The sequence below is a fragment of the Theropithecus gelada genome, chromosome 13 (genome assembly GCF_003255815.1).
Source record: "Theropithecus gelada isolate Dixy chromosome 13, Tgel_1.0, whole genome shotgun sequence".
Classification (NCBI taxonomy): Eukaryota; Metazoa; Chordata; class Mammalia; order Primates; family Cercopithecidae; genus Theropithecus; species Theropithecus gelada.
Genome location: NC_037681.1, coordinates 85,812,451 through 85,827,374, shown reverse-complemented (window position 1 = coordinate 85,827,374; position 14,924 = coordinate 85,812,451). Strand labels below are relative to the sequence as shown.

The following is a 14,924-nucleotide window of genomic DNA, read 5'->3' as shown; positions in this document are numbered from 1 at the left end:
GGCTGGGGCTGGGTACGGTGGCTCACGCCTGTAATCCCAGCATTTTGGGAGGCCGAGGCGGGTGAATCACCTGAAGTCAGAAGTTCGAGACCAGCCTTGCCAACATGGTGAAACCCAGTCCCTACTAAAAATACAAAAATAAGACGGGTGTAGTGGAACATGCTTGTAATCCCAGCTACCTGGGAGACTGAGGCAGGAGAATTGCTTGAACCCAAGAGGTGGAGGTTCTAGTGAGCCAAGATCGCACCACTGCACTCCAGTCTGGGTGAGACAGCAAGACTTTGTCTCAAAAAAAAAAAAAAGAGAGAAAATTAGGATTTAAGGTGAAAGTGACAAAATGGTAAGAGTTATCACACTTCAGTAGTGTCTTTTGGTGAACACATATTTGCATTTCTGTTGGGTATGTACCTAGGAGTAGATTCGCTAGGTGATAGAATATGCACATGTTCTAGTAATGTTCTGTTTCTTAATCTATTTTTTTTTTTTTTGAAACAGGGTCTTGCTCTGTTGCCCAGGCTACAGTGCAGTGACATGATCACGGCCCACTGCAGCCTCAACCTCCTGGGCTCAATCAATCCTCCCACCTCAGCCTCCCAAGTAGCTGGGATTACAGGTATGCACCACCATGCCCAGCTAACTTTTTAATTTTTTTCTAGAGACAGGGTCTTGCCATGTTGCCTGGGCAGGCTATTTTTAATTTTAAACTTACTAATCAAGTGAAGTCAAAAGTTATTCAATGGCTGGCCAGGCACAGTGGCTCATGCCTGTAATCCCAACACTCTGGGAGACCGAGGTGGGTGGATCACCTGAGGTCAGGAGTTCAAGAACAGCCTGGCCAACATGGTGAAACCCTGTCTCTACTAAAAATACGAAAATTAGCCGGGTGTGGTGGTGCGCGCCTGTAGTCCCAGCTACTCGGGAGGCTGAGGCAGGAGAATCACTTGAACCCGGGAGGTGGAGGTTGCAGTGAGCTGAGATTGTGCCACTGCACTCCAGCCTGGGCGACAGAGCGAGACTCTGTCTCAAAAAAAAAAAAAAAAAAAAAAAAAGGTTATTCAGTGACAAGGATTGTGATGCTGAGGCAGGAAATGCTAGTGAAGTAGGTAGGAAAGGAGCAAGGGAGGTGGAATGCAATTAATGTTAGTAGATCGCCTGGCCCTGCAAAATGGACGTGTGGGCTTTTACAAGACACGGATATTTTCATTTAAACTCTAGATGCTTTGTTACTGGGGACCAACTTGAGAAAAAGGGAAATGTCTCCATACAACGTTAACAAGGGAAACTCACTATGTAGCTAAAACAGGGAGGAAAACAACAACTTGTAAAAGATCATGTGTTACTAAGTCAGTTCATTCATTTATTCAACCATTCAATCAGCATAAACTCCCAGCACTGTGCGGGAGGTCAAGAACATGGCGATAAATGAGGTCGGAAAAAGTACCGCAAGCCACCCCCCGGTCAAGTCTTCTCCTGGTTGGGTGCTGCCATCTCAAAGGAAAGGTGGGGCTGAGAAGGCTGTACCCGCTCCAAGCCTACCTCCCACCCCTTCTCAGCCCCACTAATAGTAATACCACTTTCCCTTCCTCTTCAATTCTCTACCTTCTACCCATGGGGCTTGGCTCCTCCCATCCTCCCATTCACCTTCCCCCAACTACCAAGATAGTCTTCAAACCGTAATAATCCCAAGCAATCTACTTCTGAGGCTGAGTTTTGCAAATAATTCTATGGGAGCGAGGCAGGGGGTGATTTCCAGGACCCGAGGAAGCAAGAATGGGGCCTATTTGTGGAATGAGCAAATTGAATGAATAGTCACACTTTGGTTGTATCTCTTAAGCAAAATAACCTATAATTAGAATTTTAATAGGCCAGAAATTAAAGGAGGTGTACAAGGCAGGGCAGAAAGGAGGAGCAAGGACCCTTCAATTCCCATCCTCCAAAGTGGTTACAATCCTGCTGTCTAAGGTCCAGATTACTTGGGTTCAACCCGGCTTTTCCATTTGTCACTTGAGTGACCTAGGACAGATCCTTTCAGATACCTCTCTGTACCTCTTTCCTTATTCATAAGGTTGGAGGAATAGTTATTTCACAAGGTTACAAAGATAAAGCCCTGGGAGCAGCACTTCGCATGTAACGAATGCTCCGTGTGTTAGCTGGACACGTGATCTGGGGCGCCTCTGCCACTGTGACAGTCGGGACAGGCCTGCCCACTCCCCCAGCTCTCTTCTGCAGCTCTATTCCTGGTGGCCCGTGGGTAGCTCTTGGACAAAACTCAACATACCCAGTCTCCCAAGACTAGCAACAATTCCTAGTTACAACAGTTTAAATTCATATGAAGCTGAAACAGGAAGTCTGCGTCAAAGGAACAAATCTGCCAAGGTTTCCCTGGTCCAATTGTAGATCACCTCTGAGGTTATTACACAGAGTACTTTTATTCCTCTCTTCTAAACTTCCTGCTTCTAGATGAGGCCTAGGGAACCTACTGCTGCATTATAAAGCCCATTTCAGTGCCTTTCTGCATCCCTTGGCAACCCTCCTAGAATGTGGAAGCAGCTCATTTAAAAATAGAACGCTTTTTTTTCTTTGGTCCTTCTACACTTAGTAGACAGTGTACTAAGTGGAAAAATAGTCATCCTAGTCTTTCCTCCCATTTTCTTCCTTTTTTTCTGTCCCTCCTCTTTTCTTCTCCACTTTTTTTTTTTTTTTTCTTTTTTCCTCTGCTTCTTTAAATCCTTCCCTGTGGGTCAGAATCGAGCTCATTCTGTTCTGGACTTCATTTTGTTCTGAACTATATAGACACAAGCCTAGGAAATGGTAGTTTCTTTTCCGAACTTGGTGCATGGCTGAAAAATGAGACCGAAGAGGTTCCTGGGCAAAGAACAGGAAATGAAGAGAAAAGGAACTGGCTCTGGGAAGGGGCTTAGAGACATTTCCCAAGCTGATTAGTTCGTTACTAGCAATTACTATTCAGCCTCCCACGAGTGGCCAGACTTAGATTCTCTTAGGATAAAATTCATAATGCTAGATCCAAGCATTTACCTGGTCTTCAATGCAGTGTATTTTATCTCTGGATTTCTTTTCTCTCTTTCTTTCTCTCTCTCTCTCTCTCTCTTTCTTTTTTTCAGAGTCTCGATCTGTTGCCCAAGCTGGAGTACAGTGGTGAGATCTTGACTCACCACAACCTCCGTCTCCCAAGTTCTTCTGCCTCAGCCTCCTGAGTAGCTGGGACTACAGGCATACACCATTACACCAGGCTAATTTTTGTATTTTTAGTAAAGACGAAGTTTCACCATGTTGGCCAGGCTGGTCTCAAACTCCTGACCTCAAGCAATCTGCTCGCCTCAGCCTCCCAAAGTGCTGGGATTACAGGTGTGAGCCACTGCGCCTGGCCTTATCTCTGGAGATCTAGCCAGAGCCAACATCAACTTCTTTTTTATTATTTATTGTTAAGTACGTGTCTGATGTTAGCTCCACATATGATTTATTTTGTTGGTTGTTATTTTCTGAGTCATAAAAGGAGGGGTTCCAGTGTTCAGGAAGTCCAAAATGAATGAAATTTGCTTGACTGCTTAGCAACCTCCTATCTAAAAATCAGTCTTTTGAGCCGGGTGTGGTGGCTCTTGCCTGTAGTAGTCCCAGCTGCTCAGGAAGCTGAGGAGGGAGGATCCTTTGAGCCTAGGAGTTCGAGGCTGTGATGAGTCATGATCATGCCAGTGCACTCCAGCCTGCGTGACAAAGCAAGACCCCCTTTCAATAATCAATCAATCAATCTTTTTGTGGTTATGCCCAAGGACCAGGTACAGGATAGGAGGTTGCCCTGAAGCTACAGATACCCTATTTTATGTTGGCTATGGACAGGCTATGAATAATATTTATGAGGAATGAAAATAGTTTTAGTTTTTTAAAAAAATTTAAATATGTCTTCTTCTTTGGACTGTCATACTTTTAGTTTTTAACCATAGTTTATTTTGTGTAGGTTGATGTGAGGAACACCTTTAAAAAAGTGTTAACTCTGTGGTTAAAAAAAAATCAAAATTGTCATTCAGCTTCTTAATTTCCTAAATTAGCCTCTGAATTTGATTGATTGGCTTGCTTTGAGTTAGTGCTGAAAACTGAACTGAATCTTTGCCAATTCAGACAGCAGTATTGTGACTTGATATCTTTTTTTTTTTTTTTTTTCTGAGACAAGGTCTCACTCTGTCACCCAGGCTGGAGTACGGTAGGGTGATCATAGCTCACTGTAGCCTTTGCCTCCCAGGCTCAGGTGATCCTCCCACCACAGCCTCCCAAGTAGCTGGGACTACAGGTGCACAACAAAGCCCAGTAAATTTTTTTGTAGAGATGGGGTTTCACCACATTACCCAGGCTGGTCTTGAACTCCTGGACTCAAGTGATCTGTCTGCCTCGCCCTCTCAAAGTGCTGGGATTGCAGGCATGAGCCACCATGCCCAGCTGACCTCTTCATTATTTATGGAGTCTATGCCCCTGGGTGTATTAGGGTGCTCATTTCAAACAATCAAAAGGAATTATTTGATTCCTTTCATAATTACCCCAGTCTTAAGAAGACTAAGAAAAAAATAGTTTGTTCCACAAGTGTGAAGAAGAAATTCTGAAATTAGAAGGAAAATTTGCATGAATGCCTTTTGTATCTGCCTCTTTACATTTTGGTAAATTTCAGCAATCAGCTGGGTGCAGTGGCTCAGGCCTGTAATCCCAGCACTTTGGGAGGGCGAGGCAGGCAGATCACTTGAGTCTAGAAGTTCAAGACCAGCCTGGGTAATGTGGTGAAACCCCATCTCTACAAAAAATTTTACTGGGCTTTGTTGGGTAGATCACCTGAAGTTAGGAGTTCAAGGGCAGCCCAGCCAACATGGTAAAACTCTGTCTCTAGTAAAAATACAAAAATTAGCCAGGTGTGGTGGCGTGTGCCGGTAATCCCAGCTACTAGGGAGGCCGAGGCAGGAGAATCACTTGAACCTGGGAAGCAGAGGTTGCTGTGGGCGGAGATTGCGCCATTGCACTCCACCCTGGGCAATAAGAGCGAAACTCTGTCTCAAAAAAAAAAAAAAAAAAAAATCAGCAATCAGAAGAAAATGTCCGCCTACTCTACATTACATCTACTTTCTCAGGTTCCTTCTCCCTTAATGGTTGCTCCTTCTCCCAGACCTCTTATCCTTGGGGTGCCCCAGGGCTCCTTCCTTGACCCTGGTCATTATCTGCTTTCATTTGCTCTGTTATCTCATTGATTTGGGGGATTTTACATTTCTTTCAGGAATGCCAGAGTATTCAAGAGTGAAGCAACAAGATGTTTCCTACTCTGAAACAGCTCAGTTAAACAAACAAACAAAAACGTGTATAAATAGACAAATATGGCTGGGCGTGGTGGCTCATGCCTGTAATACCAGCACTTTTGGAGGCCAGAGCGAGAGGATCGCATGAGCCCAGGAGTTTGAAACTAGTCTGGGCAACAAAGTGAGAACCTGTCTCTATTTTTATTTTTAAAAGATAGAGAAATATAGAGCTAATATGGCAAAATGTTAATAATTGTTGAATGAAGGTAGAAGGTATATGTACTAAATGTATGTGCATTTGTGTATGTTTGAAAACATTCATATTAAAAGGATGGAAAAAGGTGAGTAACTATTATCTGTGTACATACTTACAACTCCCAAATTATGTCTCCTGCTCAGACCTCTCTCCTGAACTCCAGATTCACATGTCTACAGCCCACTTATGGCCCCATTTGGATGTCAAAGCAGTGTATCCAAAACTGAACTCCTGATCTACCCTCAAGCCTGCTGCATCAGCAGCTTTCCCACCTCAGCTGATGACAACTCCATTTTTTGTAGTTGTTCAGGCTTCAAACCGTGGAGTCACTTTGACTCTTCTCTTTCTCTCCCAGTCCACATCCTATCCCTCTGTAAATTCTGTTGGTTCTGTTTGCAGAACTCATCCAGAATGTGATCCCTTTTTACCCCTGCCACTCTACATGCTGGTTTGAACCACTCCCAGCTCTAGCCTGGATCATAACAGTAGGCTCCCACCTGTCCCACCTGGTCTCCTTGTTTTGTCTTGTCCCCTTCAGTCTATTCTCAACAGGGAAGCCAGAGAGATCCCCCCACTTTTTTTTTTTTTTTTGAGACAGAGTCTCACTCTGTCACCCAGGCTGCAGTGCAGTGGTGCAATCTCAGCTTGCTGCAACCTCCGCCTCCTGGGTTCCCCCCATTCTCCTGTCTCAGCCTCCTGAGTATCTGGAACCACAGGCGCCTGCCACCATGCCCGGCTAATTTGTTGTGTTTTTTTTTTGGTTTTTTTTTGTTTGTATTTTTAGTAGAGACGGAGTTTCACCATGTTAGCCAGGATGGTCTCGATCTCCTGACTTCGTGATCCGCCTGCCTCAGCCTCGCAAAGTGTTGGGATTACAGGCGTCAGCCACAGCGCCTGGACCCTTTTTTTTTCCTTTTTTTTAAAAAGACATTATCTTGCTCTGTCATCCGGACTGGAGTGCAATGGCATGATCTTGGCTCCCTGCAACCTCCACCTCCCGGGTTCAAGCGATTCTCCTTTCTCTTGCCTCAGCCTCCCAAGTAGCTGGGATTACAGGCGCTGCCACCATACCCAGCTAATTTTTGTATTTTCAGTACAGATGGGGTATCACCATGTTGGCCTGGCTGGTCTCGATTTCCTGACCTCAGGTGATCCACCCGCCTAGGCCTCACAAAGTGCTGGGATTACAGGCATGAGCCACCACTCCTGGCCCACAGAGACCCTTTAAAATGAAAGCCAAATTGAGTTCCTCTCTGCTTAAAAGTGCTTTGTTCAGAGGAAGCAAGGAAATAGTGGAAACTGAAATCCTTCAACAGCCCCAGGCCCTACCGAATTTCCTTGACCTTCCCACCTGGCCAACTATGCAGTCACTTTGGCCTCTTTGCTGTTTCCGGAATAAGCCACTATACTGCTTTCTTGGGACTCGGTGCAGCTGTTAACACTTCCTGGAATGTTCTTCCCCTAAACATTTACACCGTTTGCTTAAAATTAATTCCTAACAAAGTCTACCCTTAAGATTGCAATTTGCTTCTCCACACATGCCAGATCCACCTAACCTTGATTTTATTTCACTATAGTGCTCACCACCTTCTAACACATTACCTGATTTCCTTATGCATTATGTTTCTCGTCTGTCTCCTTCACTTGAATATCAGCTTGGTGAGGATAGGGATGTTTTACTTGCTGTTACATATCATGTGCCTAGAACAGTACTCAGCTCAGTGTGGGGCCTGGCATGCAATATCTGTGAAATGAATGAATAGGTACACTTTGGTTGTATCTCTTTAGCAGAAGGACTTATAATGATAACGTTTATAGGTCAGAAATGAAACTTGGCTGGGTGCAGTGGCTCACGCCTATAATCCCAGGATTTTGGGAGGCTGAGGTGGGAGGATGGCTTGAGGCCAGGAGTTCGAGACCAGCCTGAACAACATAGTGAAACTTCATTTCTACAGAAAAATCAAAACATTAGCCAGGTGTGGTGGTGCACGCCTGTAGTCCCAGCTAACTTGGGAGGCTGAGGTGGGCGAATTGCTTGGGCCTGGGAGGTCGTGGCTGCAGTGAACTGTGATCACACCACTGCACTCCAGCCTGGCCAACAGAGTGAGACCCTGTCTCAAAAAACAAAACAAAACAAAAGCAAAAACAAACAAACAAAAAAATTAGGCCGGGCGCGGTGGCTTATGCCTGTAATCCTAGTACTTTGGGAGGCCAAGGCAGGTGGATCACGAGGTCAGGAGATCGAGACCATCCTGGCGAACATGGTGAAACCTCGTCTCTACTAAAAATACAAAAAAATTCGCCTGGTGTGGTGGCGGGCACCTGTAGTCCCAGCTACTCGGGAGGCTGAGGCAGGAGAATGACGTGAACCCGGGGGGCGGAGCTTGCAATGAGTGGAGATCGCACCACTGCATTCCAGCCTGGGCGACAGAGTGAGACTCCGTCTCAAAAAAATAAATAAAAAATTAAAAAATTAAACTTGGCTGGGCATGGTGGTTCACACCTGTAATCCCAGGACTTTGAGAGACTGAGGCACAAGGACCTCTTGAGCTCAGGAATCAAGACAAACCTGGGCAACATAGCAAGACCCTGTCTCTAAAAATATATATATATATTTTTTTTTTTTTTTGAAAAAAAAAAAATAAAATTAACCCAAAACTTTTTTTTTTTTGAAACAGAATCTTGCTCTGTCTCCCAGGCTGGAGGACAGTGGTGCAATTTTGGCTTACTGTAACCTATACTTCCTGGGTTCAAGCGATCCTCCTACCTCAGCCTCCTGAGTACGTGGGACTACAGGTGCATGCCATCAGGCCCAGCTAAATTTTTGTATTTTTAGTAGAGACAGGGTTTCACCATGTTGGCCATGCTAGTCTCAAACTCCTGACCTCAAGTGATCCGCCCGCCTCAGCCTCCCAAAGTGCTGGGATTACAGGCAGGAGCCACCATGCCTGGCCTCAAAACTATTTTTTTTTAACAGAAAAGATTGTTTGCACTCAGATTAGGACTTAATCCACAGGAGTCATTTCACTCTCAGAGGTGCGAAACACTGCCCAAAGGTACTTGGCCCCACACCAAAACAGCAGCTGCAGCCAAGCCTCAATGAAGACAGTGCTTGCTGTTCCAACAGTGAAACACCATCACAGGCATCACACTAGCCAGGAGAGCTAACGACTGCTGGATAAAACTTTTAAAATCCAGAATCCTGAACTATACTTTCCTTTCACTCCAGTTTGTTCTAATTTTTTTTTTTTTTTTTTTACTACAGTGGTACCAAGCTGTCTGTGAATGGCCTCTTTTGTGAATGATTTCATTGTTCTTTTTATTCTGTTTGTTGCAATTCTTGGAACTCCTGTCAATTCAGCTGTTTCATTGAAACTTTGTACTTCCTTAAAGGAAAATGACACAACTCAATATATTAGAATCAGTGTGGGTTAAAATCAGAATAAGAATAATCTCCCTTTGACCTGGCAAAATTTAAACAAGTGTCCTATGGGATATGAAGACGTATCTTTGACATCCACTTTTTTTTTTTTTTTTTTTTGAGACAGAGTCTCACTCTGTCACCTAGGCTGGAGTGCAGTGGTGGGATCTCAGCTCACTGCAACCTCTGCTTCTTGGGTTTAAGCAATTATTGTGCCTCAGCCTCCCAAGTAGCTGTGATTACAGGCACACGCCAGCACGCCTGGCTAATTTTTGTATTTTTAGTAGAGACAGGGTTTCACCATGTTGGCCAGGCTGGTCTTGAACTCTTGACCTCAAATGATCTGCCTTCCTCAACCTCCCAAAGTGCTAGGATTACAGGAGTGAGTCACGGTTCCCGGCCATGAAACCCACTGTCATTAACACTCACCCACATCCTCTACATTCCATGGCAAGCCAGGTTCTTTCTAAATGTTGTTAGCCCCTCAGACTAGTATGAAAAATTACTTTTTGACAATATAGTAGATTTCTCCCAACCTTTCTTGGCTGACTTCTTAAAAAGCAGAAGCAGAGTTATCATTATGCTCCCAGGAAGAGCTATTTATGTAATGCAACACAATTATTTTCTGTAGCAATTCTGCTGGTAAAAATAGCCTATTCTAGAAGGTAGCTCCTCTTTTTTTCTAGCTTGACCATATTTATAGACATGTTAAATGCCTTTCTTAGTGTCTCAATAATAAATCTTATAGTTGTATTTATTTATTTATTTTTGAGACAGGGACTTACTCTGTCACCCAGGCTGGAGTGCAGTGCTGCGGTCACAGTTCACTGCAGTCTTTACTTCCTGGGTTCAAGCGATCCTCCCACTTCAGCCTTCCTGCCACCACCACACCTGGCTAATTTTTGTATTTTTTGTAGAAACAGAGTTTTGCCATGTTGCCCAGGCTGATATTGAAATCCTGGCCTCAAGCAATCCACCCACTTCCCAAAGAGCTGGGATTACAGGCATGAGCCACCATACCTGGCCAATCTTGTAGCTTTCAATGGATGAAAAGCCAATGGTTCACAAGTTCATCTGATCCTTTTTACTCCCTCTCCTCCCTTTTGTTGGTGTATGAAAATTGGTAAATTCAGAGAGAAAAGACAACTAATATAAGGCACTAAATGGAAATGAAAGTAAGTTGAACAAAGGATTAAAAAAAAAAAAAAGACTGATTCCTGAGAGAATGATAGAGCTAATGTGCCAAAATATGAGCAATTGGTGAATTGGGCAAAAGGTATCAGAGAGCTTTTGTAGAATTCTTGTAGCTTTTCTGTAAGTTTGAATTACTTAAAAATAAAGAGTTAAAAACACGTCTGATCTTTTTGGGCTAAGTATTAGTAAATAAGGCATCCACATCTGGTAGCTGCTGGGGATACAATGACGAATGATGTACAGATCTTGTCCACATATTATTCACAATCTAGAAGGAGAGAGAGACATGTAAATAAATGTCTCAAGATTATGAAGTGGGGCTCCTTCGTTTCAGCATCCACTGTGGCACCAGTGAACAGATAATCAGTTTAACAAAGTCAGCTGAAGCTAACAGTCCTCTCTGCCTAGGAGGAATTTTCGAAGGGAATGGGAAAAAACCTGTTTTACAATTCTTAGACTCCTCAGTTCTATCAAGGCTATAGAAAGGGGAGAGAGCCCAGTCCCTGAGGGAGGAGAGCTGGAATGCCACCTTCTTAATCCCACACTTGTAGAACAATGCCAAGAGGATACCTTGGAGAACCTAAAATGTGTTTCTTCAGAGGGGACAAACAGAAAACCAAAAATAAAATGGCAGGTGTAAACCCTATCTTATTATTGAAAATAAATAGTCTAAAGACAGCAATTAAAACACAGAATTTGGGCCGGGCGCGGTGGCTTACGCCTGTAATTCCAGCACTTTGGGAGGCCAAGGCGGGTGGATCACCTGAGGTCAGGAGTTTGAGACCAGCCTGGCCAACATGGTGAAACCCTGTCTCTACTAAAAATACAAAAATTAGCTGGGCATGGTGGCAGGTGCCTGTAATCCCAGCTACTCGGGAGGCTGAGGCGGGAGAATCTCTTGAACCAGAGAGGCGGAGGTTGCAGTGAGCCGAGACTGCGCCATTGCACTCCAGCCTGAGGGACAAGAGTGAGACTTCGTCTCAAAAAAAAAAAAACAACCAACCAAACAAATAAACAAAAAACACAGAATTTGGTCTGGGTGTGGTGGCTCAGGCCTATAATCCCAGTGTTTTGGGAGACTGAGGCAGGAATATCGCTTGAGGCCAGGAATTTGAGGTTACGGTGAGCGCTGATTGCCCACTGCACTCCAGCCTGGGTGACAGAGTAAAACCCTGTCTCTCAAATAGTAGATAGGGAAAGGGTAGACCCTGTTTATTATTTTCAACCTGTACCAGGAAAAGAGAAACCCCACTGAATAAAAATGCTGACATTTTATGGATATTGGTAGTATTAAAGAATTATGGGGGCTGGGCGTGGTGGCTCATGCCTGTAATTCCAGCACTTTGGGAGGCTGAGGCAGGTGGATCACCTGAGGTTAGGAGTTCCAGACCAGCCTGGCCAACATGGAGAAACCCCGTCTCTACTAAAAATACAAAAAATTAGCTGGGTGTGGTGGCAGGCGCCTGTAATCCCAGCTACTTGGGAAGCTGAAGCAGGAGAATCACTTGAACTTGGGAGGTGGAGGTTGCAGTGAGCCGAGATCGCACCATTGCACTCCAGCCTGGGCAACAAGAATGAAACTCTGTCCTCCCCCCCCAAAAAAAAAAAATGGATTATGGGCCAGGCACGGTGGCTCATGCCTGTAATTCTAACACTTTGGGAGGCCAAGGCAGGTGGATCGCCTGAGGTTAGGAGTTCGAGACCAGCCTGGCCAACGTGGTGAAACCCCATCTCTACTAAAAATATAAAAATTAACCAGGCATGGTGGCAGGCACCTGTAATCCTAGCTACTCGGGAGGCTGAGGCAGGAGAATTGCTTGAACTGGGGAGGTGGAGGTTGCAGCGAGCTGAGATTGTGCCACCGTACTCCAGCCTGGGCAACAGAGCAAGACTCCAGGAAGCAGAGGTTGCAGTTAGCTGAGATTGTGCCACTGCACTCCTGCCTGGACGACAGAGTGAGATTCTGTCTCCAAAACAAAAACGAATAAATAATAAAAATAAGAATTAAAAAAGAGGCAAAATAAGAGCCTAAAAATATACTACCAAGGTAAAAGGTAATACCGAAAAGCTACCTGGCGTCTGGCAGAAATGTTGCAAGAGTGTTATTGTTATTGTATAACAGGGCTTCACAAACTTTCATGTTCCTAGAAATCATCTGGGGATTGTGTTAGTATGCAGATTCTGATTCAACAGGTCTTGGGTAGGCCTGAGAGTCTGCATTTCTAATAAGCTCCCAAGTGATGCTGCTGGTCCAGGGACCTCAGTTTAATGAGCAAAGTAGAGGGCATGTGGGCCATGGTATCTGCCTTACTTGATAACCCCTCATAGCTGAAACTGATCATCCTCCTCCATGGTCCTCCATTCAGGACTTTTGTGAGGAGTAGAGAGGGGAGTATATTTATTGGCCCCACAGTGGGCTTCTGACTCAAGGAGAACTCTTCCACAGGCTAGGCTTCAAAATACAAGATGCCGGGGCCTAAGGCAGCTATAACAATTAGCTGGGCCACCTGGACCAGGAATTTGCACGAAAGCACAGGCCAGGCACCAGAGGTAGTGACTATAACTCCCCAGGGGCCAGATAGGCTTAATAGTTCCATTCATTTTGTGTGTCCAAAACACTCCCTCCCCTTTTCCTCACGTAGTCTGGATACATTCACTCACTCATTTCTTCCTTCAGCAAGTATGTATTGAGCATCTACTCTACTGGAGGCACAGTTCTGGGCTCCAGAGATACAACGGAGAGTAAAATAGGCCCCTCAGCTCAGGAAGTTTGCATTCAGACTTTTTAGACAAACTGGTGTGTGAGTTATATACACTTCCAAGTGATAAAGAAAGTGAGAGGTGAATGAAAATACTCTTGAATTTTTTCACAATTATACTTTAGAGCAGGGGTCGCCAACCCTCGGGTTATGGACTGGTACTGGTCTGTGGCCTGTTAAGAACTGGCCTGCACAGCAGGTGATGAGTGGCGGGCGAGCAAGCAAAGCTTCCTCTGTATTTACAGTCCCTCCCCATGACTGGCATTACCACCTGAGCTCTGCCTCCCATCAGATTAGTGGTGGTATTAGATTCTCACAGGAGCACGAACCCTATTGTGAACTGTGCACGCAAGGGATCTAGACTGCATGTTCTTTATGAGAATCTAACGCCTGATGATCTGTCACTGTCTCCCGTTACCTCCATATGGGACTGTCTAGTTGCAGGAAAACAAGCTCAGGGCTCCCACTGATTCTATGTTATGGTGAATTGTATGATTATTCATTATGCATTACAATGTAATATTAATAATAGTAGAAATAAAGTGCAGAATACATGTAATGTACTCGAATCATCCCAAAACAATCCACCCCCCCCCATTCTGGTCCATGAAAAAATTGCCTTCCATGAAACTGGTCCCTGGTGCCAAGAGTGTTGGGGCCTGCTGCTTTAGAGGGCATTTATCTTTAAACAACATTATCTGAAAATGGCGTGGGATAAGTTGTTGGTTCCCACTTTAATGCTGAGCAGTTTTGTTTTGTTTTTTTTTTTTTTTTTGAGATGGGGTCTTGCTCTGTCGCTCAGGTTGGAGTGCAGTGGTGCGACCTGAGCTCACTGCAAGCTCCACCTCCCGGGTTCACGCCATTATCCTGCCTCAGCCTCCTGAGTAGCTGGGACTACAGGTGCCTGTCACCACGCCCAGCTAATTTTTTTGTATTTTTAGTAGAGATGGGGTTTCACCGTGTTAGCCAGGGTGGTCTCAACCTCCTGACCTCGTGATCCACCCGCCTCAGCCTCCCAAAGTGCTGGGATTACAGGTATGAGCCACCATGCCCAGCCAATGCTGAGCATTTTTAAAGTTCTATTGTAGGATACAAAAGAAAGTCACATACTTATATTGAATGTATGAACTTATAAGAAAGACTACAAGTCTTTGTCTATGGCATTTAGTAGGAAGATGACAAAACCATGCACATGTTTTAAGACCTGCAGCTTTCTTAGCAGTGTTTAATAAAGTAAGAGTTAATGCATAAAATGGAGCAAATAAAAGCATTTGGAATTCTGACATTCCAAACCTGTCCTTGTTTTCCTTTTTTTTTTTTTTTTTGAGATGGAATCTTGCTCTGTCACCCAGGCTGGAGTGCAATGGTGCAATCTCGGCTCACTGCAACCTCTGTCTCCCGGGTTCAAACGATTCTCCTGCCTCAGCCTCCTGTGTAGCTGGGATTATAGGCATACGTCACTATGCCTGGCTAATTTTTGTATTTTCAGTAGAGATGGGGTTTCACCATGTTGGTCAGGCTGGTCTTGAACTCCTGACCTCAAGTCATCTGCCCACCTCGGCCTCCTAAAGTGCTGGGGTTACAGGTGTGAGCTACGGCGCCTGTCCTGTCCTCGTTTTCTACATTAGGAAGCAGTAAAGTACAGCACTTAAGAATGTAGGTCCTTGTGTCAAATATACTTTGGTTCTAATCTCAGCCCTGCCTCTTGGGAGCCACGTGTCCAAGGGAAAGTTACTTAACCTTTCTGAGGCTCATTTTCCTCATCTGTAAAGTGGAAATAATAATAATAATAATAATAATAATAATACCACCTTCACAGGGTATTATTATAAGGGTTAAATAAAACAATCTGTGTGTAATTCAGTATCTACTGGCTTTTATGAATTGCTGTACTCATAAAGAGACTCTCAGACTGGGTGCAGTGGTTCATGTCTGTAATCCAAATACTTTGGGAGGCTGAGGCAGGAGGATCAGTTGAGGCCAGGAGTTTGAGACCAGGCTGGTCA

General features: G+C 44.6%; 1 non-coding gene across 1 annotated transcript; it reads right to left on the bottom strand.

The window, feature by feature from the left end:
- Positions 1-8,526: 8,526 nt before the first annotated feature.
- Positions 8,527-8,723, bottom strand: LOC112605458. Its single transcript, XR_003115448.1, has one exon. It is a non-coding gene; the product is annotated as a small nucleolar RNA SNORA74 (small nucleolar RNA).
- Between the last annotated feature and the right edge of the window lie 6,201 nt (positions 8,724-14,924).